Below are 27972 nucleotides of genomic sequence, written 5' to 3'. Positions count from 1 at the left end.
TCATGCACAGTTCTGTATGATCATAAATCCACACTGACAGAACTGTGCCAGCTAACAAACCGGATATCATACTCAGGCATAATGCGGAAAAATGGTGTAAACTGAGGTAACCGTACCGGCAGAAAAAAACACGAGACAGCCAAAGAAACAGACAAAAAGCTGAAATAGCCAGGATGTGGGGAGTAAAGACAGAAACTATTCCGATCATCGAAGGAGCATCATTGGGAGCCATAACCATAAGGAGATTTCGAATAATTTAAAAGGAGAAACCGTACAGGAAGTAGAACGAGCGACATACTTTGACAGCATCACCGATATTAGAGCATTTGTTCCTAAGGGACCTGATGGAATGATTGTTTAAAAACACCGACAGGTACACAAAATCTCTCGTCGCGTTCGAAAGTGATTACAATAATAATAATAATAATAAATTTTTTTTAAAATTTCAAATCGACTTTTTACACGAGTGATAGATATTATCATGTAAACGGTAGTGGTGGTAAGTTGGTGACACGTTTTTTTTTTTTGGGTACTTATGTAGTCACACATTAAATCGTGCGAGACAATTTTAATTGTTTCGGTCTGGTAAATTTTTTTTTTTTTTTTTTTTTTTGAAATTTTGTGAAATTTCACAAAAAAAAATTTCAAACTCAAAGGATTATTATTATTATTATTATTATTATTATTATTATTATTATTATTATTATTATTATTATTATTATTATTATTAAAATTTTTAATCTAGAACTTTCGAATTTATTATGAAATCTATTACAAAATTTTACAAAATAGTTTTTCTCCCTCCCCCTTTCCCTCCTCTCCCCTCGACTCATTACGTTATTTACACTTTTTTTTTTTAAGTCTTCTTACAATTTTTTGATTATTATTATTATCAAGTTTTTTTTTCTTATCGTTATCAGTAAAAAAAATTTTAAAACTCGCGCGTTTTTTTTTTTTTTTTTAATAAAATTTGGAGATCTTTATTACTATCGAGTTTTACTAGAAAAATTTATCGTATAAATAAATTTTATGTTTTTTTTTTTTTTCGAAATTATTATTTTCTCATGACGTTTTTCAAAACAAAAAGCAGAAGAAAAAAATTTTTTTTTTTTGTAAACATCTGCTTTTCTCCAGTAGTCGTTTTTTATGAGTTTTTCTACTGGAATCGTTTATAAACACGCACGACTCTTCATTACCAAATATGTTTATTTATCATTTACATTATATATATAAATTTTTTTTTCTGGAACTATTATTATCATTATTATTTTTTATTACAACGTGGAAATAGAATAAATTTGATCATAGAACGAATGACACGTGCGTTTCTCATTTCCTATCTTCTCCCTTTCCGTTTTTTCTGCACAAAATCAAAAAAAATTTTCTTTTTTTGTTGAAATATTATCGATATAAAAAAAAAAAAAAAATAATAATAATAATAATAATAATAATGATAATAACATTAAACGCACCACTACCACCACCACCACCGGTACAATAATAATAATAATAATAATTACGAAACTCATTAAATTTATTTTTTTTTGTAACGGTATAATTTCAAATTTTTTTTTGTTTTTGCTGGAAACCATAAAAATAAATTTTTTTTTTTAAATTTTTCTGGAGAAAAATTATGCGACGGTTTATATACGTCATCATAATGCTGGAGAATTTTTTTTTATTGATTTTCTGTTTTTTTTGTTTAATAATCGACATAATCGTGTTTAAAACAATAATAATTTATTATTTAAAAAAAAAAAAAAAGATGTCTCGTCGTTATTTCCCAACCCCCCCTCTCCCCCCTAATTGTTTTATTTTTTTCTCCAGGGAATTTTATATCATTAACCTAAAATTTATTTATTTATTTTTTTTTTTAACTTCATCATTAAATACAAAAAAAAAAAAATTTTTTAATTACATTTATCACGTGACACGTTTACGAAAAAAAAAATGAAAACTCTTCGTTCTCTTCTTCTCTTAAATTATTATTATTATTAATAATTTTAATAATAAGAAGAAAAGAAATTGTAATTCTATAATTGGAACGGGAAAGTATGGAGACCTATCGACAGCACCACCACCATCTAAGCCCAAGTTGCGGTAGTGGAGGAAAAGATCACGAAAAGAAGAGTTTTCAAAAGGACAAAACAAATCGTCCAAGAAAATAAAGAAAATGAAATAATGGAAGAAGGGCAACTTGCTAGTTATGATAGCAAAGCTTAATTCCAAAGAAAACTTAAAAGCAAGTAGGAACAGAAAAAGCTGCATGGAAAATATTTGAAAAGAGGAAACGCTTCAGACATTAACAAGAAAAGCACGCACAGTTGGCTACAGCGTGGAAAATTGAAATCTGAACCAGAAGCGTTTCTAACAGCTGCTCAAACCAGGCATGGCGGACATACAACTACAAGAAAACAATCCTCAAAGTCCCTCAGGATGATATGTGCCAAATTTGCCAAACGCTATCGGAAACCATCCATATTGGCAAAACATGAAAATCTAGAAAGGCACAATAAAATCTGTAAATATCTCCACTGGAATATCTGTCGTGAATACGGAATAGATGGGCTAGCCAAAGAATAGTACAAGCCCGGTTACGACAGTAGGTCCATGCACAGTTCTGTATGATCAACAAATCCACATTGACACAACTTTTCCAGCCTACAAACCGGATATCATCCTGAGGCATGACGCGGAAAAATGGTACAAACTAATTGAAGTACCCGTAACGGCGGAAGAAATTACCACAATCAAAGAAGCAGACAAAAGGCTGAAATATCCAGGATGTGGGAAGTAAAGACAGAAACGATTCCGGTCATCGTGGAGCAGCACTGGGAACCATAACCACATTCATTAAAAGAAAATTTAAAGAAGATTTTGAAGAACCTAAAAGAAGAAACCATCCAGGAAATCGCACTATGTGGGACGGCTCACATTCTTCGGCAACAGTAGCCCCCCCCCTTCGATATTCGAGCATTTATTCCTGAGGGATCGGGTGGAAACCTGGAATGACTGCTTAAAAACTTTGACAAGTACACAAAATCTCATCGCGTTGGAAAATGATAATAATAATATTAAAATATCCCGTGAAAAAATAAAAAATTATTATGAAATTAAAACGAATTAATATTACGGTAATAATAATAATAATAATAATAATAATAATAATAATAATAATAATAATAATCAAAGGAATGAATCGGCGCATTAACGCGTATACATATATATATATATTTTTTTTTTTTTTTTACGTAACCGTTTGTTTGTTGTTGTCATAACTTTCTTAATATCATTAATAATAATAATAATAATAATAATAATAATAATAATAATAATAATAATAATAATAATAATAATAATAATAATAATGATAATTTTTATTTTTCTTGTAATATCTGATAATGTCGGTGTAGGTCATCGTTGTCTATGTAATATCGGTCACCGAAATTTATTTTTATCAATGGAAACGAACGACTTTTTATTTTATTTTATTACTCATTTATTTTTTTCGTAATAATAATAATAATAATAATAATAATAATAATAATTGTTTACGACGTTCAAATAAATCATAAAAGAAACTCAATAAAAATTTTATTATTATTATTATTATAAAAAACATCCCACCAGGTATGGAATGATGACGTTGGATGATTATCAATAAAATAAAATAAATAATTATCATGGAATTAAAAAAAATGGGGGGGAGGGGACCGAATGAATTATCCGCGACGGGGGGGGGGAGGTTTCGAAAAAAAAAAACGATCGTCGTGTAAATTGCTATCGTTACGTGGCAGCAGACGATATTTTTATAAAAAATAATTTATTTCAAATTTGAAACAAAAAAAACCTTCGAACGTTTTATAATTAAAAATTTTTCGAAATGAAAACGTTTTTAAACTTTGACATTTATGTCGTGTCATTAGAAAAAATAAAATCGGCGGGTTTTTAAATAATTAAATAAAAAAAAAAAATTAAAATTATAATTAAAAATTTCATTCGATTATTTTTCTTTTTATCCTCCACGTAAAAATTAATAAAAAAAAATAATAATTGCGTAAATATTGTTTAAATGATAATAATGATAATGATAATAATAATAATAATAATGATTTGTTGAAAATATTTGTTTTTACTGAGGTTAAATATAATTACTATCACGAATTCGTTTAATTTTTCGTTATTGACGAATATTAATAAAAAAAAAATTCCAATCGTTCGAAATTATTTTTTTTTTTTTTTACGCAACATTTCGACATTTTTATTTGCCCCCCTCCTCCCTCCTCCCCCAAAAAAAAACAAATCGATCGATATAGTAATGGATTTGTACATTTGCGACAAAATTTTTTTTGTATTTTTGCATACCGTTAAAATATTTTAAAAAACGTTTTTATATTCGAATGATGATACCGCCGCCGCCATTTTGTCGAAATAAAAATTTAATTTAATTAAATAAATTGAACACGTAATAATTAATTTAATAGAATTTTGTAAATATTTATCAATTATTATATATATTTATTTATGTTTGTTTCGATAAAGAAATGAAATCAATTATTTGTTTTATTTTATGTTTTTCCACTATTTTTATAAAGGTTAAGGATGCGACGATAAACAAAATGGCGGATGTCGTTATTTAATTTTAATTTTGTTTCCTCGTTTTTTTTTCCCCCTTTCTCCTCCCAACTTGCTACTACCGTCAAATTTATATCAGTTTAATTTTTATGATGATGGTATTATTAAAACGAAGCCATTTTTTTTTAAAACTTATTGTTGTTTGGAAAATGAATTTAAAAAGAAAATTTATCGCTTTGATATTTTATTTTTTTATAATTACGGGTATCGTAAATATTTATGAAAATGTGTAACGTCATCATTTTAACAGACATCGAAATTACTTATGTAACTATTTAAAAAAAAAAAAAAATTAATTCAAGGTAAATTATTAAAGTTTAATAGAAATAGAATTAATAATAATAATAATAAAATTTTTTCAAGCTTTGTCATGATTCGTTTATTATTATTATTATTACTAGGAAATCGTTAACGGAAAAATTAATAAAATAAATAGTTTCGTGTTTTTGACGATAGAGCGCGTCCGCATCACAACATTGAGGCCTTTTTAAACGTGATATCGATTAGAAAAATCTGTTTAGCTTACGAGAAATTAAAAAAAATTTTTTCGTAAATTTTAAATAGATTGGGTTTGTCGTAAGTTAAACATAAATAAAAATAATTAACGGAACATAGTGACGCAACGGAACTTCATCAACCAAACCAAGTATGCGTTTCTAAAGAGATATCAGTCGAGTTCGAAATTCAAAATGGCGAATGGTTCTCTCAACACGATAGATAATTTCAGTTGTATTTTATATAATTTAGTTATGTGTTGTTGAATCGTGCTCGGGAATTAAATATTGTTTTTTTTTTTTTTTAAAGTTTTACACATATATTTATTTAAATAGAAACAAATTTTTGTACAATCGCATCATATACGATTGTATTAAATAAAAGCTATAAAAAAAAAAAAAAAAAAAAAAATTTTTTTTTTTTTTTTTGTAATTTTATTGTGCCACATTTAAAAAGTAATGGGACGTGTGTATTTTATTAATAATAATATTATTAATGTGTAGTATAAAGCTTGATTTTATTTTGTTTGATGGTATATTATTAAAAAAAATAAAAAAAAAACAAATGATATCGCGATAACATAAATGATATATAAATTTTTATTTGTTTTTACATGCATTCTTATGTGAATTTTTTTTTTTTTAAATTAGGCTTCTAATGAAAAAATATTATCATAAGGATTATTACAAGAGTTTTGTGGTAAAAATTGTCCTACTATGAATCAGGATTTTGGATTAAATTACAATCCAAATTATTATATGGTGAGTTTATTATTTATTCTTATATTTTAAATCATCTAAAAAACAACATATCATGCGAGTGTGTGTGCTTATGTGATCTTCTTTTATTTTGTCATACTTTCTTCTTTCTTTCGATTCATAAATTAAAAAGAATCATCATTATTATTTTTTTTTTCTCTCTTTCTGACAGGTTATGATTGATGCAGCTTAACTAGAAGCTGTTTGTAAGTTATCAAATTTAATATGAAATAAAATTTCACTCGATAATTCGCACACATATTAATATTAATAATAATAATTGTAATTTGCTTTTTATATTTATTCGATGCACAGGTTTTTATGGGGTTAAATAATAATAATAATAATTGTAAAATTTTTATAAAATTCCATTGGTGGTTTTTTTCATTAATTGTATTTTTTTATATTTAAATTCTTAAAAAGTAGTATCGATTAAAAGTTTTGTGTTAAATGTAATTGTTTTGTTTTCAATGGGTATTGAAAAATGTGATGTTGCGAGTATTCATGAGAGTGAGAAAGAGAGAGAGAGAGAGAGAGAGAGATTGAGTTGCCTTGAAACACATCAATTTCTTTTATTGTACATGTAGTTTGTGTGATTTCATTTGCACATGATGTTTTAATATCCAGTTTCAACATTTTTTTCATTTTTCATTTTTTTTTTTTTTTTTTTTTTTTTTGTTATGTCATTTGTATTTAAAAATGAAAAAGAATTGTAATAAAATTTGACAGGGCATGAATGATTTATAATAATGAGAGATTTCAATAATGTCGAGTTTAATTAGTGTAGGTGAATGCAAACAACGACAAAAACAACAAACAAACAAAATTGTGTGGCCTTTTGAGGTTGATTTTTTTTTTTTAAATAGAAAAGAAAGAAAGACAAATCATTCGCTTTAATTTTTTTTTTTTTTATGTTAAAAACATTTTAATTATCGAATAGGAATTTCAATTTTTAAAACAAAACGATTGGAGAAGAAACTTGCAGAAAAAAATAAGAAACAAATGAAACTAACAAATGTGAAATTTTTTTTATTTTTTTATTTTTAGCAACTTTAGAAATTAGTTTTGTCATTATTACACAAAAAGAAATTTTTTTTTTTTTTTTTTTTGTTAAATGGTTTTTTTTTTTTTTTTTTTTTTTTTTTGCAAAAAAGAAACACGAGAAGGAGAAGAAAATTATTATTATTATTATTATATTTTGCAATTGGCATTGACTCAAAGCTTTTTAAATACTTTTTGGCTACGGGGAGTTTCGGAGAGGGGGGAGGAGAGGGGAGGGGGAGGGAGTTTTCGTTTTGATTTTTTTTCATACATGCACACACACACTCACAAGACCATAACGGACGTCAACCCGATGTGGTCAACGTAAGAATCACCCTCGACAATTTTTTTTTAAGAAAAAAAAAAACTTGATTAACCGGTTGCAAGAACCAGTTTTTATTATCATTATTATTATTATTATATATATTCGTCAATTGTGTGGTATGACTCATTAAAAACTTTAAATGAAATTTATTTCAGTTGGAACATGAACACGATAATTTTTTTTTTTTTTTTTTTTTTAAGCAGTAGTTGTTGTTGTTGTTGCTCTCTAGCTAGTTAAATTCAAAGTTTGTAATAATATTTCGTCAAGGTTACATATCCAACCGAGTGAGTCTCAATTCGTTTGTACGAATGTAACAAACGAATGTGGTTGTTGTTGAGGTTGTTGAGGTTGTTGAATTAATTCAAACATTCGCCTTCGAAAAATAGCTAAATATTTTTTTAATGCGAAAAGGTGGTATAAATCCGATCGATGAAAGACGATTGTAATGATTACAATAATAATAATTATTATTATTATTATTATCTTCTTTTTTTATTCGTCATTTGTAAAAAAACAGTGTAAAATAATATTATTAGTCTGTTATCAATGTCTGTTATCACAGTCAGGTTGGTAACTTTTTTTCTCTCTCTTTCTTATCACAAAAAAAAAAAAAAACCTTTCACTGGCCATAAATTTTTTTTTTTTTTCTTTTTTTTTTTTTACTTTTCCTTTATTACTTTTTTTTTTTTATCATTTTTTATCAACTTTTGATAAAAACCTATGTTTTTACATAAGTTTTTTTACCAATCGCTCTTTCTTTCCCCCCCGCCCCCCCCAAAAAAAGAAACAATCCTGGTCGAAATAAAAAATCGACAAAAAATAATCAACAACATTCAGTCGTGTTGGTAAAATTTAACCTCCTGGAGTTTTTTTTTTTTTTTTAAAAAAATTAATTGAAAACATCATTACGTTTCCCCCTTTTCACTCCCCCCCCCCTCACTCCCCCCCATAAACGCATAAAGAGAGAGAGAGAGAGTTAAAAAAAAAAAACTTTTTTTTTTAATATTCGTCGTCCTCTTCTGACAACGTTCATTGCGGTGAGATTCGGTTTAATGACTTTGTCATCATCACATTCACCTCCCCGGAACGAACGTCTCACAAACAAACAAACAGACAAACAAACAAACAAACGTTGGAAAGTGAAAGATAAAAAAAAAAAAAAAAAAAAAAAAAAAAAAGACTGTCACGATTATGTTTCGTCAAAAAAAAGGACAATTTGCACACGAGTCGCGGGACGTTTCCTAACGCAACACGAAACGAATTCGTACCCATACACGCAAGCACACGCACACACGCACGCACTCACGCACACGACAGGAAGAGCAACCGACTTTGAAAACATTCTGTGAATTTTTTATATCGATTTGATTGAATTTCGTTTGTCGATTATTAAAATCGGTCGTGATGTATCTTTTCCCGTAACGTTTTTTTTTCTTTTTCGCCTTTCGGTGCATTTGCATTTTAAAATGGGGGGCCCTTAAAGGTTATTTTAGAAAAAAAAAAAAAAAAAAAAAAAAACTTTTCATTAGTCACGATTGTAATTTATTATTTGAAAAAAAAAAAAAAAAAAAAAAAAACTTTTTAGGTGTACGTACATACGTAAAACACCTACAAAATTTTTAATCACTCTTCTGTCAAATCCACCCATTGTTTTCCTTTTTTTTTTTTTTTAAGTAAAATTACATTCAGGTAGGCATTGTTTCCTCATTGTTTCATTGAATGAACGTTTGTGGAGATGAAAGAGGGAGAGAGAGAGAGATAGAGATAGACACGACAGTCAGAATAGAACAAAAAAGAAAAAAAATGGTCTCGTAATAATAATTTTTAATGTAAGGTCTTCATCGACGAAAAGGTAATCCGAGCAAGTTATGACATGCGATTTGAATATTTTTAATTAAAATTATTATTATTATTATTATTAATATTACAATGGAATAATAAGGCGGGACGGTAACAATAATGATAATAATAATAATAATAATTCAAATAATTTCAAGGTTTTGTGTGATTTTATTGTTGGTGGTAAAAAATTATTATTATTATTATTATTATGCGCAGCGTTCGGAGATTGATTTCGAAGTTTTATTTTTCGCACAAAATATTCCCGAATATTTTTTCCCTTTCTTCCCTTCCAAGGATTAAGGGATCGATTTAAAAAAGTGTCGTGGGATTAGTAATAAGGTGGTGGTGGTTGTTTCGATTGTCATCATCGTTACACAATCATTGACTATGTAAAAATGGCTCGTGAATTTTTTTAGGTGCTCGTCATTATACTTACACGTTTTTTTTTTTTTTTTTGGTTGATTTCGAAAAGGGTAATTTAACCAGGCTCGGCGAGGTGGTAATAACGAAATCGGAGTATCTATCCTTGATGCCAGATAAAAAAAAAAAAAAAAATGATGTATTCATCACATACACAATTATTATTATTAAAATGAAAATGAAAAAAAAAAAAAAAAAAAAACATTTCGTCTTACGCAATTGTTTATAATTGATTTTTTTTTTTAGATTTTGATCGAGCACTAAAGTGCTTTGTGCGTGTGTGTGCGTGTGTATGTGCGTGCGTGTCGGAACGAAGAACGTCTTTTTATTATCCGTTTTCGTCGTATTTTGTTTTTATTTATTTGCAAAGACCCTGCTCCACTTTAAACGCCAATTAATTTAAAAGAATTTATTATTTATTATTATTATTATTATTATTATATTTGTAACGGACAATCGTTCGTCGAACGAACAAAGGAAACGGTTAGAAAACGTTCGTCGTGATAATAATAATAATAATAATGTAATGATAAGTTTTAAGACGTAAAGTGAGTAAGGTTTTTTTTCTTCCCCCCTTTCCCCTTTTCTCTTCTTCTTTCTGGAAAACGTTTGGGTTTTTTAAACAATGAAAGATGGGGATGATAAGGGAAGGTAGAGAACGTGAATGGAAAGACTCGAGAGGACGTGATGGGAAAAGAATAAACAAAAAGAAAAAAAGAAAAAAGAAAATCGCACGGATTTATTTATTTATTTATTATTATATTTTTCCCTTACGTAATTCTGACGTAATTTCCGTTCCGAGAGTGAGATTGGCACAACCCAATTATTTTCGACGGATGGTTTCGGTCCGGTTTTCGGTGTTATTAATATAATATTATTATTATTATTATCATTATCATTATTACTTCGCTAATTAAAATCCGCTGAAACCTGGTTTTTTCTTACTACTGCGCGTGATATGATTGATTGTTCACGACGTGCCACTTTTCTCTTGCGAAAATTTTTTTATTTTTTTATCCATGCCTTTTGCTATTACGAAGGGAAACCTTTCGAATCTTAGGTTTAAGGTGATGAAAACTAAGAAACAATAATGAAAAGACGAAAGACAGTGTGCGTGTATGCGCGTGCGCGCGTGTGCGATCATTCGAACAATTAATTAAAAAAAACAACAACGACGACGATATCAATAACAATAATAATTATTCCCTTTGTTTTTTTTTGTTTTTTTTCGTGCCTTTGAGTTTGCAAAAAATGTTTAGCACTGAACCTTCTTCTTCTTCTTCTTCTTCTTCTCCTTCTCTCTTCATCATGTACATGTTTCGGATTTAATTATCAGTAATTGATAAAAGACAAAAGAAGTGGATTGATGGGAAACATATACGAAAAATTCGATTTTGAAAAAAAAAAAACGAAAACGTTTTCTTGTCAAAAGTCTAATAATAGGAGGATGCGTGTGTGTTATTTACATAAATTACAATATTGGTTAATAATAATAATAATAATAATGAGGTTACGCTTTTGTTGGAAAACAACTAAAAAAAAAAAAAGAAATAATAATTTAAGTTTATTTCGACCGATAAGGTTATTAAAAAACATCCATAAATGACAAAACATAAAAACAAATGAGTGTGTGTGTGTGTGGGGCGTGTGCGTGTGCGTGTGCGTGTGTGATCGAAAGGGTCAAGACCGTTGTGGTTTAAATGGGTTGCTTCATACACCATATTATAATAAATTTTTCAAAATTGTTTTCGTTGAATATATTATTATTATTATTAATTTTGTTGTTGTTGTTGTTTAGTTTTAAAATGATTAAGAAGCTGATCGAATTGGTTTGTTGATGTTGTTGTCGATGTTGTTGTTGCGAGGAGAACGAAATTAATGAACGTGCACACGACGGAACGTGCTGTTGTTGTTGTTTTGTTTTTTAAGGCTTAGTTGAAAGTTTGAAAAAAGTCAAATATTATGTTAGAGGCTGCTGAGCGAGTGAACGTGTCAGAAAAAGTTATGGCCGTCGTGCGTGCGTGCGTGCGCAACAAACAGTCACAGACTGATTTGATTGTTTGTTGTCACAACAACAAACTGACCCCCGATGAAAATGAATACATTGAAAGGATTTGAACGTACGGACGCGGCCTTAACTTTGTCGACCGTTTGCGTCACCTTGATCAAATCGTAGTAGTAGTATCATTATCAAAAGTTGCGAAATTGTTTGTCGCGTTGATTAAGAGCAAACCTTCTCGTGTGTGTGTGTGTGTGTGCGTGTCTCTCTCTCTCTCTCTCTCTTTTGTTTTTGGAGAGAACGTAACGGGTAACGCGATACGCAGAAATCATTTTCGGGGGGAGGGAAAAAAAAGGAAATTTTTTTATTTAGAAGTTATTGCGAAATGTTTTCAATAGAAAAACGAATTAAAATTTCATAAATGGAAAATACAAACGTCGTATTTCCCCTTATGCGTTAAAAGAAAAAGAATTTTTTGTCTTCTGCTTTCTTGGATTTCCGTAACGGAAGTTCCAACGGAAGCGAGAAAAGAAAAAAAAAAAAAAAATTTCTTTTTTTAAATCGTGAAACCGCGTTCCATGTGATTCATTCCCAATCCAATAAGTTTTTTTTTTTTGATTGCAATAAATTTTCATGTCGATATAACAAAAAACAACAACAACAACAACAACAAACACACGGAAGGAAATCTCATGAGCGAGTAATAGAGATAGATTACTTATTCATTCCGATTGTTGTTGTTGTTTTTGTTGTTTGTGTTATTACTATTACTATTATTGTTATTGCTATTCTGTAGCCATTTTTTTTTAGTTATCTTTCTCTTTCTTTCTTATTTTTTTTTTTTTTGTGAAATAAGTAAATTTAATATTAACACATTATTATTTTCGATAATAATAATAATTTGATTCGTATAAATTGTTAAAACGTGAGTGAAATTTTGTTTTTTTTGTTGTTGTATGGTAGACGACTGGGTTTGTATATATGTACATATTCGCACTCATCGTAATATTAATAATGTTATTATTATGTTTATCTCTCTCTCTCTCTCTCTTTCTTTATCTCGTATCATGAAGAGACCATCATCAAAAGTCAGAAAAATAATTAGACTAAAGTAAATTAAAAATAATTCGTTATTTCTCGACCGTGTTTTTTTTAATGTTTTCGCGTTTTCGCACCGTGCGAGTGCTCCCTTTTTTTTTTCTTTTTGTAGAAATTTAATTCGAGTTTTTAAAAAAAAAAAAAAAAAGATATCTATCTCTCAGGTCATCAAAATAATAATAATAATAATAATAATAATAATAATAATAATAACGAAAAAAAGAAATTTAATAATTTTTCCCAAAGAATAAAAATAATAATAATAATCGTTTGCAAAATCGAATCCGTTTTTTTTTTTTTTTTTTTTTTTTTTTTTTTTACTCGAACCGACGATTAATTTAATCAAAACTTTTTGTTTTTTTTGGGGGGGAAAATGGGGGAGGAGAGGAGAGGGGGAAAGGAAACCGAGACGAAAATAATAGCCGGTTATCCAATGCTGCCAACTGTAGTTAAGAACAATGAAAACGAAGTCGAGCCTTGAAAATTGTTTTTATTTTTGTTTTATTTTTTGTTAATAATGATATGAATCATTGAGATCGAATTATTATTGTTTTTACTCGAGTGGTACCTACCTGCCTACCTGCCTACCTACCTACCTACCAACCAACAAACCCGTACCCGAATTCAAGGAAAACGAAATCTCATCTTGCCGCCGCGCGCGCGAGTATTTAAACACTCTTTGGGGGGAGGGGGAGGGGAAAGGGGGAATGGGGGGAAAACACAAGATTCGTAATGGAAATAAAAATTTATGACCTTGATGATGTTGTTGTCCCTCGTTAAACATACGACCGGGGTTATGTTAATTTAAGTGGGGACCGAGACTGTTTGAGACAAAAAAACAAGGTTGGTACCCCTTTCTGTTCGTGGATGGAACGAACGTTCGTGCAAAAGGTTATCCATCTTGAAAGCTGGTATCGTAGGTCATCGCGACACTTTTTATTCGAATCGGTTAAGGAAAAATAATAATAATAATAATAATAATAATAATAATAATAATAATAATAATGATGATAATGATAATGATAATGATAATGATAAAAATGAAGAGATTTAATGAATTTAGTTTTTTTTTTTTACGCGCAGTTAAATTCGCGTAATTTTTTTAATTTTAAATCGTATTAAACGTAACGAGGAGCATTTAATTGCAAATACCATTGTTTCCTCGTGTTGTTGTTGTTGTTGATGACTTCGCGTTAAATGGCGGAAAAAAAAAAAAAAACGTCGCGTTAATTAAATTTTCAAAAGGTCTTCATCTTCTTCTCCTCCCTTTCCTCTAGCAGAAGGAAAAAAGAAGCTGCGTTTGTTTTCATTCAACGTTTATTTAATGCCTTTGTTCCTCCTCATGCTGTTGCAATTTTCTCTTACGCACTACAACGTCATTATTCGGTTTCGAAGGTTGGCATTACGGTTTAATAAAAAAACCGCCACCGCTACAGCCGTTAACCACTTTGTAGAAATTTTCTCTCTCTTTTTTTATTATTATTATTGCTAAAATAATATTTGACCTTAGACCGCTCGCATTGTAGTTTGTGGCCGTGGTTAGTTTGATTAAAGGGCGGAATCATCGTTTTGTCCGGCCGTTTGAATAGCGCTGACTGACTGACTGACCCCCTTTTTTCCTTATGCGGTTTTTATTTCACCGCAGCAACGGGTTGTTGTTGTTGTTGTTGCTGCCACGAAAAGGACGAGATGCGAAGAGATTATTTCTGTTTAAGTTTTTCCTAGGGATTCGATTCGTTGCGAAAAAAATATCTGCTGAAGATTTAAGATTATTTATTAAACCGCGATAAGAGTCACCATCGTCTCTCGTGCCACGTTGTTTTACTAACTAACGACTCGATCATTGTTTTTTTTTTTTGGGGGTGGGGGGAATGAAAAAAAATTTAAAATGAGAATGCGAATCGTACGAAATGAGTCCAAATAAAAATAAATAAATAAATAAATAAAGTATAATAAATAATGTATGATAATTAACAGAAAAACCTAAATTTATTAAGAATCGTTTTGTTTTGTTTCGTTTTGAATTGTGTGTGTGTGTGTGTGCGTGCGTGTGCGTGTGCGGTACGCCGCGGTATGAATATTTGCCATTGTTATCTTCTGCTAATTTTGAAATTAAAATTAAAATTTTTTTTTTTTTTACTGATTAAATTTTGCTGAAGATTTTTAAAATGAGATTTCAATTCGTTTTTGTGTTCGTCTTCTGGTATGGGAACGATGGTAGTAGTTTAGAGATTGTCGTAAAAAGAGAGAAGGAAGGGGGGGGGGAAAGAAAATAAAAATTGGGATTCGTTCGTTTTGTTCAATTCATTTTATTCAATGAGCGTGAATATTTATTAAGTGAGAGAGAGAGAGAGAGAGAGAGAGAGAGAGAGAGAGAGAGAGAGAGAGAGAGAGAGAGAGAAACGAAGGAATGTGTCAACTTAGGTCTAAAGTTTGGAGGTTAACAAAAAAAAAAAAAAAAACGGTTGTGGGTTCTTTTTTTCTTCGGAGGGGGGAGGGGAAAGGCAGGCATTGTAATTTTTCAAAGAATTATTTATTATTATTATTATCGAATTGATTGTATTGAGTATTTCGTCGATTGTAAATTGTCAGGTTGATGATGATGAAATTTGCGGTGTGGCACAGAAAGAAAGTAAGGGAAAGATTCCAATTCGGGGTTTGATGAAAGAGACGAGAGAGAGAGAGAGAGAGAGAGAGAGAGAGAGAGAAGATAGGATCGTGAACTACGTCGTTTTCGTAAACAGTTTTTCCTTTTTTTCCTTTTGCAAATTAACTCGTAATTTTATTAATTAAAAAATCGTCGGTAATTAAAACGTAGAAGAAAAACAAACGATTTCCTCCTCTAACTCGTCCCTCATCGAGATAAACGTAATTAATACTTTCTGGAAAATATAAAAAAAAAAAAAAAAAAAGAAAAACGTTTTCGTCGTTATCATTATCGTTTATTATCGTTTATTATTATTATTATTATTATTATTATTATTATTATTATTATTATTATTATTATTATTATTATTATTATTTGCGACGCAAAAAGAAAACCGACGCGATGGAAAAATTTTTTTTTTTTTTTTTAAATGAGCTTAACCCTTAAAGATTTAGATTTTTAGCAAAGTTTATTATTAATACGATCGATTTTGTTTGTCGTCATCGCGAGGGACGACGTTTACGTGATTTCGATCACATTTTCCAAACGAGATTATGACTTTAAGCAACAACAACGACAACGACAACGACAACCACTACAACAAAAAACTACAATTTAACACTAGACAAAAAGTGATTAAGCGATTTCGCGTAACTAACACTAATTCGTTTCGCGTCATTTTCCTATTTATAATTTTTTTTTATTTTTTTTATTTTATTTTTAAATTTAAAAACAATTTATCGACGTTGCGAAACAACCTGAAAAAAAAAAAAAAAGTTGTCCGAAAATGTACCTTACATAACGGACCAAAGACCGACCTATAGGAGGAGGAGGAGAACCTGAGAGAATGTATATAATGTTTTTTTTTTTAAAGGCGTTAAATAATAATTTTTTGATAATGAGTTTTTCATTTTTGTTAATTATTTTTCAATTTCGTTTCGTTTCTCTTTCTCTCTCTCTCTCTCTCTCTCTCTCTCTCTCTCTATCTATCTCTCTTTTTTTTTTAAATTTGCCCCCCCCCCTCCCCGCGTGACAAACATGGCAAACTTCACGTTTATTGTTAATCGTTTGATAAAATTGGAAATGTGTTGTTATGTGATTGGAATTGATGTCCTTTCTCTCTCTCTCTCTCTCACTCACTCTCTCTATCTCTCTCTTTTTGTCAAATCCCACGACGAATTTTTTAATGGAAAATTTTGTTGGTTTTATCGTGGCAGGTGAGGTTCGTAGCTCGAATTTTTTTTTCTGATGCGTGAGATTTTTTTTTTTTTAAGAAAAAATGTTTTTCTCTTTTTGCATGCATGCATTTTCGCTCGTGCGTGCGTGCGTGCGTGCGTGCGTACGTGCGTACACGCGTGCGTGAGTGTGAGCGTCTACTAGCAGGTACTTTAAAAGTACCTGAATAATTTGATCAAGGTTAAATTATAATGATTTTAACCTTTGGTAATTTTTTTGTAATTGCGGTTTTTTTTATATTTTTTTTTTGGAATTAAATAATTATTTTTAAAATGACGTCATCGTCATAAAAAAAAAATTTCATTTGGTGACGTCATTAAAGTTATCGTTTTGGTGTTTCGGGTATTTCCGAACGTGGTTTGACTTTTTCGAAACCTCCGAATGGTTACGATTGCATACATTGATTCACCCATTTTTGTTGCTTCGTTTTCCTTTGATTCGCCAGAGAGGGAGAAGAGGATGATGCTGGATTGAGATGATGGCGTGCCTCAAGGAAAATTTGTTGTTTGCGTTCTTTACGCGATAATTTTAGCCGTGGCACATTGAGTTTGTAGAGAAAACTGATCGTGTCTGAAAAGGTGAAAATTTATTATGTTTTATCACGGACACCTGTGACATTGAAGAACGAAACGTTTTGAAAAGTTATTACGATTGTCTCTCTTTCTCTCTCTCTCTCTCTCTATGTCACACATAAGTTAATTTTTATTTATTTTGTTGAAAAAAAAAAAAAAAAAACTTGTTGTCCTACGCATATGTATAAATGTGACGCGAAATTTTTTTTTTGAGAGCTTTGAAAATAAATAAAAAATGACTGGAAAGTTGTTGTCATTTTTTTTTTTTTTTTTAAATAAAAAAGGGAGTGAAAGTGAAAATAATAATTTTCGCGGATGGAATCAGGAATGGGATGGGAATGGGGCTAGGGGGGGGGGAATATTTTCCCGACAAAAGTGTCGAATCGATCGTCGTTAAAGACTTGACGAGTTTGTCACGAAATGAATTTCGAAATTTTTTATTCACATTCGCGATTTTTCGCGGTGGCGCTGGTGAAAACGTCTTTCGCCAACTTTCCTTAAAAGTTTTTTTTTTTTTTTTTTATTTTCCACCGTGGAAAATAATTAAAAAGGAAAAGGACGAATTCGATGGATCGAACGAGAATTTATTAATATCGAATAAATCGAAGGTCGGTGTCGACTCGTAAACTTTTTAAAACTTTTTTTTTTTTTTTTTTTTTTCCTTTTTGTCATACGTGAAAAAATTTGATTTTTAAATGGCGAGTTAAAGGAGTGGGGGTAGGGGGGGAAAAGAAGGAAAGAATATGGAAAAATCGATTGATCGATCGATCTCGCACGTCATCGTCGTAGTCAAAAGTTTCGTTTGTGTATAAGTAGAAATCGTAATCACGTTTTTCGTTTTAAACTCGTCGTCGTCGCAGAAAAAGAAAAAGAGGAAACGATCATATGCGGGTTAAACAACAACAACAACAACCGACCAACCATTTGAAACGACTTGTACACATGTTGTTGTTGTTGTTGTTGTCGGTCGAAATGTTTCGAGGACGAATTCATTAAATTGACGACGTCATTAGTCCAATGTGACCAGGTCAAACGAGTTAAAATATAAAAAAAAAAAACGTATCATCGAGTTTATTATCATTATTATTATTATTATTATTATTCGAATCGAGCTTGCGCGAGACTGACAAACGAACAAACGAAAATGATTTTGTCGATACGATCGTTCATATCCGGTTATTAAGGTTATTATTAATAAGTAGAAAAAAGTATATGAAAGCACCTGCATGAAGTTCCTTGAACTTTTTTCTTTTTTTTTTTCGATTCTTCTCTATAATTGTTTACGAAAAAAAAAAAAAAAAAAAAAAAAATGTGAAAGGGCTTTTAATTAGTTTCGGTTGTGAAATGTAGTAACGAAGGGATTTGAAAGATTACGATTCGTCCCCCAAAAGCAAAAATTAAATCCCCTTTCGAATTTTTTTTAGGGATCCGATAAAAGAAGGAGAGATTTTCTTTGCGAGTTTTTTTTTTTTTTTTTTTGGTTATGATCTGTCGAAAACAAACAAACAAACAAAGTTTCGTGGTGGTGGTGGTGGTGGTTGTTGTGGTGGATTTTATACAAAACCTGGAAGAAAAAGTTTTTATTTTTCTCGGTTTTTCTTTTTTTATCTATCACTTAGCAGACGGGTGGAGTGAAGTTTCTTTTCAATTCTTCCTCACTTTTAAAAGCCGCCATGTTGTTGAATTAAAAAAAAAAAAAAAAAAAGAAAAAAAAAACTAAGCGTGTCCGGGTTTTCATTAATTTCATTAATCTTAACGAACGTTTCGACCGCGACCCATTTTTTGTTTGTTTTTTGTTTTAATATCGTGAAAAGGGGATTTGAAGAGAGAGAGAGAGAGGTGGGGGAGGGGTTTGATAAAATTAATATAGGCACATTGGATTTGTGATTGCTTGATAACAAAAAAAAAAAAAAAAAAAATGATTTTAAACGCACGCATTTTCACGTACAAACAAACAAACACACGAACACAAACACAATTAAATGAAATTTAAAAAAAAAAAAATAAAATAAATTCAAGGTTTTTAAAAAAGAAATAAGAAAAGAAAAGAGGGGGAAGGGGGAGGGGAAGGGGGAAGGGAAAAAGGAAAAAGTTTAAAAATTTGAAAATCATCATCATCATCATCATCATCATCGTCGTCATCGTCATCGTCGTCGTCGTCGTCGTCGTCGTCGTCGCGTGAATTTTAAATGAAATTTAAACTCCGTGTTAAATTTTTTTTAAAAACAAAAAAAAAAAAAGAAAAAGTAAAAGTAAATAAACAATAATAATAATAATAAATTATTGAAAATGCCATTTTGTTGTTTCTTTCTCTCTCTTTCTGCCCGTATGTCGGTCTATCTGTCTCTTTCTATCTCGTTTAAAGTAATTATTTTTCATGTCGATGATTTTAAAAAATGAAAATTTGTTTTTGTTTTTTTTTGTTTTGTTTTTCACGGTTAAAAAACATACGCGTAGGAATTATTATTATTATCATTATTATTATTATTGTTCTGTCAATAAAAACGAATATGGCGGTGGCGGTTCGGTCGTAATCATCACGAGGTCGTGAACTTTCAACGTTGAAATTACTTTGAAAATTAATTTTTTTATTTTTATTTTTTTTTTTTAAACGCGTTACGAGAAAGGGAGAAAGAAAGAAAAGAGAGAGAAAGAGAGAAAGGGGGGGAAGAAAGAAAGTAAGAGAGAGAGAGAGAGAATAAAAAGAGAGAAAAAGAAAATAAATGAGACAATGAATTAATCGGTAGTATTGAAATCGGATCGGATTTATTAATATTATTTTCATCATCATCATCGTCATCATCACAAATTTTTTTTTTTTTTTTTTTTTTTTTACTTTCCCCTTACGAGGTTTAATTGAAAAAAATTGCAATTATTATTATTATTATTATTAGTATTATTATTATTTAAAATAATAATAATGAAATTTCCGTGTCATTGTGTCTTGTCTTTCAACTACGTCAATTATTATTATTCTCTTCCAACAAGAGATGAGAGAAGAGAAAAAGTGTAAAGTTCAAAGTTGAGATTTTTTTGAGAAAGGAGAGAGAAATGAATGAGGAGGAATTTCGGTCCGGCTTGTAACTTTGTTTGCACACGCTCTGTGTGTGTGTTTAAAGCAAACTATTGATATTATTGTTATTATCATCATCATTATTATTATCATTATCATTATTATTATTATTATTATCATTAATAATGTTACTGTCACCATTGTAAGATTTTTTTTTTTTTTTTTTTTTTTTTTTCAAAATAAATATTTGGGTCAGATATTTTGGGACGATGATGAAGAAAAGAAAAAAAAAAAATTTTTTTTTCAATTGTTCGATTTTTGTTGTCGTTGTCGTTGTCGTGGTTGTTGTTGTTGTTGTTTGTTGCGGTTCGATTGTTGGTCGTTTGTTAAAAGAGAATGTTTTGGTTTTTTTTTTTTTTTCGAAATCTCGTTTGTTTCACGGTGAGATAATCAGATTTGGCAATAAATATGCTCAGCGTAAAAGTCATGAAAAAAATGTCAATCGAATTGTTTTGTTTTTTACTCTATGAGATCGTAATAATTACAAGAAATCGTATCGATGGATCGATATATCGAAAACGATGATGGCGAATGGCGCGCGTTTTTTGTTTTTGTTGTGATATTTTCTAATTCGGAAATTTTGTACTGGTAAAAAAAAAAATGGTCGAGATGGTCAAATTGTAAAATTTTTCCACGTTGACGTGCGATTGAATTTTATTACGGGGGGCTAGGGGAGCGGGGGGCGGTAAAGGGCATTGCGAATAATTAAATTCCGTTTGTTTTATAACGGATTGCGGGGGGAATTCGTCGTGATTTTCGATCGGAAAACGACGTAACGGTGGCATTTACCAAAGAGAATGTCATTTCGAATGGAGAAGAAGAATGAGAATAATAATGATGATGAATGGTAGGAAATGATTTTTCGCCCGAGCATTTTTTTTTTTTTTTTCTCTTCTTGTCTTTTGCAAAAGAACAAAAGATATGTGTACAAGTATACAACAATAATAATGGTAATCCGATTCAAATCTCATAATGACCAATGAACACCCTTGGATTAACAACAACAACTTACGTAAGAGAATTAAATCGGCAAGGCCTTACTTACATTAATTATAATCCGAGGTTGTAAAACTAGTTTTTTTTTTTTTTTTTTTCTATTTTTTCCGAAGAAGATTTTATTATTATTATTATTATTATTATTTTATTTTTAAAAAGGTTGTTTGAAGGTTAAGAAAGGTTTTTTTTGTTTTGTACGCGCGTGAAAGTCTTCACCGCCATACCGATCACGAATGATGTTTGATTCGATGTAAAAAATAATTTGCCCGCGAATAATTTGGTCATTTGTTGTTTGTTGTTTGTTTGTTTGTTTGTTTGTTTGTTTGTTGTTTTTCTTCTTACCGTCGTCGTCGGCGGAAGTTTGTCGTCATTACAATCGTGAGTTCGGTCGAAATCCGCTTATCACCTGCTCTTTCGGGTTATTACTCGACTAACAACTGCCCTCACGTCACGAGGGCTTTTATGAGGAATTTGAAATCTTTCATTCTCTCCCTCTCCCTTCCTCCCTTTCTCTCCCCCTCCGTCCGATAATTTACAATTCCCGTCATGCAATTTTCCTCCCGCACGGATGTGAAGCATGGTCGGCCAACAAAAAAAAAAAGATGAATTTTTAAACGTTTGCTGATGCGAAACGAACGAACACAACTGCAGAAAAAAGTGGAAAATTTCTTTATGGTATTTGTAAGGTAATGGCCGATGAAAAGAGAGAGAGAGAGAGAGATGACACGTTATTTAAAAGAGGAGAGGGGCGGATGAAATGTTGGCACGTAAAAAAAACCCAAAAAAGGAATATACTTGTATTATAAAAGTCAGGAAATTTCAGTTTTGACGTTCGTCGTCACTTTACAACGTCTGTATATATATATATATTCGTTTGCCCACGCTTAAAAAATTTATTTTTAACGTTTTTTTTTTTTTTTTTTTTTTTTTTTTTTTTACGTGGATACGCCCATGATTGTCGCGGACGTTAAGGCGCCTGATATTTTATACCGTTTGATCGTATAGTCGGTCGGTTATTTACAAACCGTTTAAACCAACACGCAACGAAAGTTTCTTTCGAAAGAAAGAAAGAAGGAATGTATGAAATGCTAGAATTTAAATCCCAAAAAAAAAAAAAAAAAACAACCAAAAGAGGAAATGAGAATTTTGAATGTTTCCACACGCGGCTATTGACACGATCAATCGAGTAAACCGAGCGGAAGTCGGAAAATTTTTTCTTTCTCTCGGTCAACCGCAACCTTTCGAACGTCAACGAAGTGATGTGAAATCTTGGTATCTCGATTATTATTATTATTATTATTATTATTATTATTATTATTATTATTATTATTATTGTCGTTGTTATTATTTACTTTCCCGTTCTCGGAGTCACGTTCGAGCATCCGAATAAGAAAATAAAAACAAAAGAAAACGTGTTTGTTCGTTTTAACGGGCGTTAACCGTAACTTAAAACAAAAGTTTTTCTTTTCTTTTTTTTTTTTAGGTAATATAATAATAATAATAATAATAATAATAAATTGTTTTCTGATTTTTCGTTACGATTTTAAAATGGCGTGTTAAACAAAAAAAAAAAAGAAAAAAAATGAGTTGGTACTTCTGCGTGCGTGAGAGAGAGATAGAGAGAGATGATGGTTTGTAGAACTAAAAAAAAAAAAAATTTTAGAATGTTTTAAATGGTTGCTCCGAAGCGATGACTGCTGTTTAAATTTTATTTTATTTTTTTTTTTAAAAATCTGGTTTCTGTCGTGGAAGAAGACGTTTTGAAAAAAAAAAAAAAATAAATAAATAAATAAAGGGTTTTCCTTTAGCTCTGACGTGAGTGTTAACATTAAGTGAGTGTGAGATATATATACGCACGATTCAAGTTGTTGTTAATTTTTTTAAATCGCGATTTATTCGACGAAAAGTGGAGGGGGAAGAGAGGAGAATGGGAAAGGAAGCGGGAGGAATGGGGGGGGGGAAGCGGGAGTAAGGATACATGCAAGGTTCAACCGAATTCGATCGATGACTACTGCTACTGACATTTTGTTAATTTTTTAATTTTTTTTAAAATTAATTATAATAATTATTATTATTATCATTTACGGTTTTTGTAAAAGGGCAGAAAGAAAAAGAGCGATTAGGTAAATTAGTTAATTGTTAGAGAGAGAGAGAGAGGGAGAGAGAGGGAGAAAACGAAACGAGGCTAACGAGTGAATATTTGAATATATATGTATATTCATACAATATATTTATTTATATAAATGAAAAGTGTGTGCGTGCGCGTATAAATTACCAAAGTACACGCACGCACGCACGCACGCACGCACGAATGGATAGACGTTATCTATTATCTATTTCGAAAGTGTGTCACCACCGTTAGAAATGTCTCCGCTAGAAATTTTTTTAGAAAAAAATATTTGAGCCTTTACGCGGTTGGGTGACGTCATTGAATTCGTTTATAAAAAAAAAACCTTGTATCGGTTTTAGTTGACGTGGTCTTTTGTAATTACACGAGGAGAAGGGAGAAAACACGAACGGGATGGGGAGGGGGGAGGAAGGATGATCGAAATTAAGGTAACGTCATCATCGTCATCCCGTAATTATTATGGAAAAATTTAAATTGCGCATCGAGAAAAGGAAGAAGAATGATGGGGGAGGGAAATGGGGGAGTGGGAGAGGACGAACGAACGGGAATTAATCATTTGGAGACGTTTTGACGTCTGCGAACGGCGCATACATTCGAACGCGACGAAAGGAAGAAATGATTGAAACGAAGAGGAAGAAGGTAGAAAGGAAGAGCAGGGGGAAAAAATTCTCGGAGAGATTCGATGCGAGATGAAAAAAAAAACGTTAAATGGACGAAAGAATGCGATAAATGTCGTGAGTCATCGATGACGTACATGCGAACGTCATCGATGATCCACAACTGGAAAAAATCAAAGGAAAGAAAAGAAAGGGATACCGAACTTGAGTTTTTTTCCTTTGAAAGAACTCAATTCTCAAAAAGAGAAAAAGAAGAGGAATTTTTTGACCATTTCCGGTGAAATACTCGTAAAAAATATCAGGTTTTAAAAAATTTTGACGTCACTTTTTAGATTTTTTCCAGTGAAATGATGTGCGTTCCTGGTAAAACGACCTTCGAAATCTCCAAAATACTCGATGAGATTTTTCCAGGGCAAAAGGGTTTCGTTGAGGGTAGTTGGTTGCGAGTCGTGCGGTATTCAAAAAGGGGAAGGGGGATGTGGAGGCATTTTCGAGTTTTTCCAGCTTAGAATTTCTTCCAGATTGTCGATCGTAAACACAAGTTATCGTCGTGGCATTAGAGAAAAAGGTGAAATATCGATTTTAATAATCGAAATCGAATTCCTCGTAAAAAAAAAAAAAAAAAAAATTTGTTATGACGAATCGAATGGTTTTTTTAAAAATATTTTTTTTATTCAATCGTAGCGCCGATTCGTGGCGACGGCGATGAAGAGTTAAATCATCGGCGATGGCGATGGCGATGAAAATATCTGGCATTTTTCAAAAAAAAAAAAAAAAAAAAAATCTTGCGCAAAAAATAGAGCCGGAATTTGTTTTTTTTTTTTTGTTAACTGGAAAAATAATTTTGGATTATAAACATGGCCGTTTCTTTCGTGTTTGTTTATTTCCTCTCTCTCTCTCTCTCTTTTTCTTTCTCTCTCAGCGTCAAATGATGATGAATATCGTACATTTTTTTTTTTTAAAAGTAAAATTCATAGAGGTTGAAATGTCATTCGCGGATTTATATACTCTATGCCGTGTGAATTTTTTTTTTTTTTTGTTGTTAATATATAAACGATGGGGCTAACTAACATTTGAATAAATAAATAAAAATTTATTTGTTATTATTAATAATATTAATAATAATAATAATAATAATAAAGAAAAGAAAAGAAAAAGATTATTTTGATAAGAGGTTTGTTATTGATGAGTTAAGTTTTTTGGTTAGAGAGAGAAAGAGGGAGGGAGAGGGAGAAAGAGAGAGAGAGAGAGAGAGAGAGAGGGAGAGAGAGAGAGAAATAGAGAGAGAGAGAGAAATAGAGAGAGAGAGAGAAAAAGATAACTGGAAGAATTTTTTTTTCTTCTTTTTTTTCGTTTTTTCGTTTTTTATTTTTTGTCACCGCCTTTTTTTTTATTAATTTACATAATATTCTTATATTTATTTTCTTTCTCTTTTTATCCCTCTCCACTTTTCACGTCCTCGTCGTCGTCTGCTTCTTCTTCTGCTCCTGCTTTTTGTGTTTTGTATTTGTCGTTTGTATTTGGAACGAAATTAATTTTTTTAACTCCGTTTTTTTTTTTTTTTTCACACGGTTCCAATCGTTAACGACTTTTTTATTTTTTATTTTTTTTTTAGGATGATGGGATTTTTATTATTTCCTCTATGGAAAATAATAATAATAATAATAATAATTAATTTGTTTGGTATTTTTTTTTTTTTTTTTGTTAATAACGAAAAGTAATCAATTTTTAAACGGATATTTACGGGACGAAGAAAAAAACAAAAAAAAAAAAAATTGTTAAAACGATTAATTTTGTTTGTTTTGTTTGCCACCCATCCCGCCCTTCCCCACTTTCCCACACGTACGTTTTTTTGTAGTAATTATTTTCTCTATGAAAATGAGTTTCTGTTCCTTTCTCCTTTAATTTTTCAAGAGTCCGCGTTAATCTTTCTCTTCAATCAAATTTTTTACCGCTATTTTTTAACCAAACTATACAAATCGATTTTTAATAAAACGTACAATTTGCGTATGTAATGACGGGTGAAAGAAAAGAAAAGAAAAGAAAAAAAAAGAATGGAGAGAGAGAGAGAGAGAGAGAGAGAGAGAAAAGAAAATTACACGGTGGCGGTTCGGTTTGTCGAATGACGTTTGTCAGGTTTTTCCCAATTGTTTGGTTGTTTCGCGCTCGCTCTTAATAACGCTATCGAATGTTTGTTTGTTTAAAACAGAAAAAATCTGAGGATTCCGTGTATGGAATATTCGAAAAGTATTGAATTTCAATCATCATCATCATCATTATTATTATTATTATTATCGTGCGAATGTAAATTTTTTTATAGATTTTAGGCTCCTTCGTAAATCATGGAGGAAAATGATTCGAATTTTGTTTTTCGTTGATGACGATTTGGTAACAAAAAAAAAATTTTGCGTTTATCTTCTCTATGACTTATGATCGTAATTCGTTTCCGGTTAAAATTCGTTATCGATTTATTTCCTTAATTAATGAATGAAAATTTTATTTAATTTCAAAAAAAAAATTCTCGGAAGTTTTGTTTGTTCCAAAATAAAAAAGTTGTTTACGGGAATTTGAGGTAAAACAGGGATTCGTTGCATTTTTTCCTTCGTTTTTTTTTTTTTTTTTTTTTTATTTGTGGATTTCCGTGTGCGTGTGCGGTTGTTTGTTTGTTGTTTGTTGTTGCTCTGTTCAGTTCTCGGTAAAAAAAAAAAAAAATTTCTATTTTTAATCAATGTTTGTACGAAAGTTGTTGTTTGATTTTTTTTCATGTATTTATTTTTCTCCAGGAAGATCCGGAAATGGCGGCGCGAAATGTAAAAGTTTTTGTGAACGATTCAATTCGAAAGAGTTTGTAAATTCGTTTTGTTGATTCCTTTCGGGAGGAAGTGGTTGTGATAGACCAACCGGATGTAGATGAACGAAAAGTTTTTAAAAAAAAAAATTTGTTGTTGGCGCGTCAGATGTTTGTCAGATGATTGAGTTAACCTCCCCCCACATGACATTGTTTTCTATTAAAAAAAAAAAAAAAAAAAACGATTCGAACGATATATCGATTGTTATTGTTGTTGTTGTTGTTTGTATCTTCTTCGTCATCGTGGTCGTCGTCGTCGTCGTTGTCGCAATCGCGCAGTGAAATTTTCTTTCGGTATCATTATTTTGTTTAGTAATTGTTTATGACTCTGCAAGTAATAAAACAAGTAAGAAAAGACATTTTTTTTTTCCTTTTTTTTTACTTTCAAATTTATCGATTCGAATCGATAAAAGGAGGGAATGGGGGGAGGGGGAAATAAAATAAAATAAATAATGTCTCGTGAATGATGATGATGATGATGATACCGAAGATGAATTTTCTCTCTGTGACATTTAAAGAAAAAGAAAAAACTTTTTTTTTTTTTATTATAACTCGTTGCGGTTTTTGCGGTCTCCCATTTATTTTTCACTTTCAACAATTTATTATTATTATTATTGTTGTTGTTGTTGTTATTATCATTATCATTATCATTATCATTAATAATGCCGTTTTTTTTTTTTTTACAAAATCGTTTTTGTTTTGTTTGTTGGAAATGATGTGGTGATTACGAAATTGATTTTAACGTACGCTCATGACTGATTTTTGATATTTTTCATAGAGTAAATAAACACTTAAAGGTGAAAGAAAAAAAGAGAAAATGGAGGAAAAACAATTAAATTAATTTAATAAAGTTTGGTGTGACAGAGTTTTTTAAATTTTAGTTCTGATGCCACGATCAAAGGGAATCATTGTTGTCGTCGTCGTTGTTTTTTAATTAGTTTTTTACACTTTCGGACTGAAATAAATGAGGAGGCGGGAAACTCAGGGGGGTGTTGAGGGGGAAAGAAGAGGAAGGAGAAAGAGAGGTAGGATAGGGGAGGAGAGGGGAGAAGGAAAACGCGTAAAAAATTTTTTTTTAAACGGTTTTTTCGTAATGGTGAAAGCAGCATCACAATTATTATTATTATTATTATTAATATTATTATTATTATTCTATTCTATTTTATTCTATTCTCGAGAAAATAAAAATAGCGTGTTAAAATTTCATTTTGTTTTTTCATTCAAACGTTAGCAAGGGTGCCA

Source organism: Pediculus humanus, genomic scaffold (assembly GCF_000006295.1).
Source record: "Pediculus humanus corporis 1103172108302 genomic scaffold, whole genome shotgun sequence".
NCBI lineage: Eukaryota > Metazoa > Arthropoda > Insecta > Psocodea > Pediculidae > Pediculus > Pediculus humanus.
The sequence above is the reverse complement of the archived record's forward strand: the minus strand, read 5'-3'. Positions refer to the sequence as shown.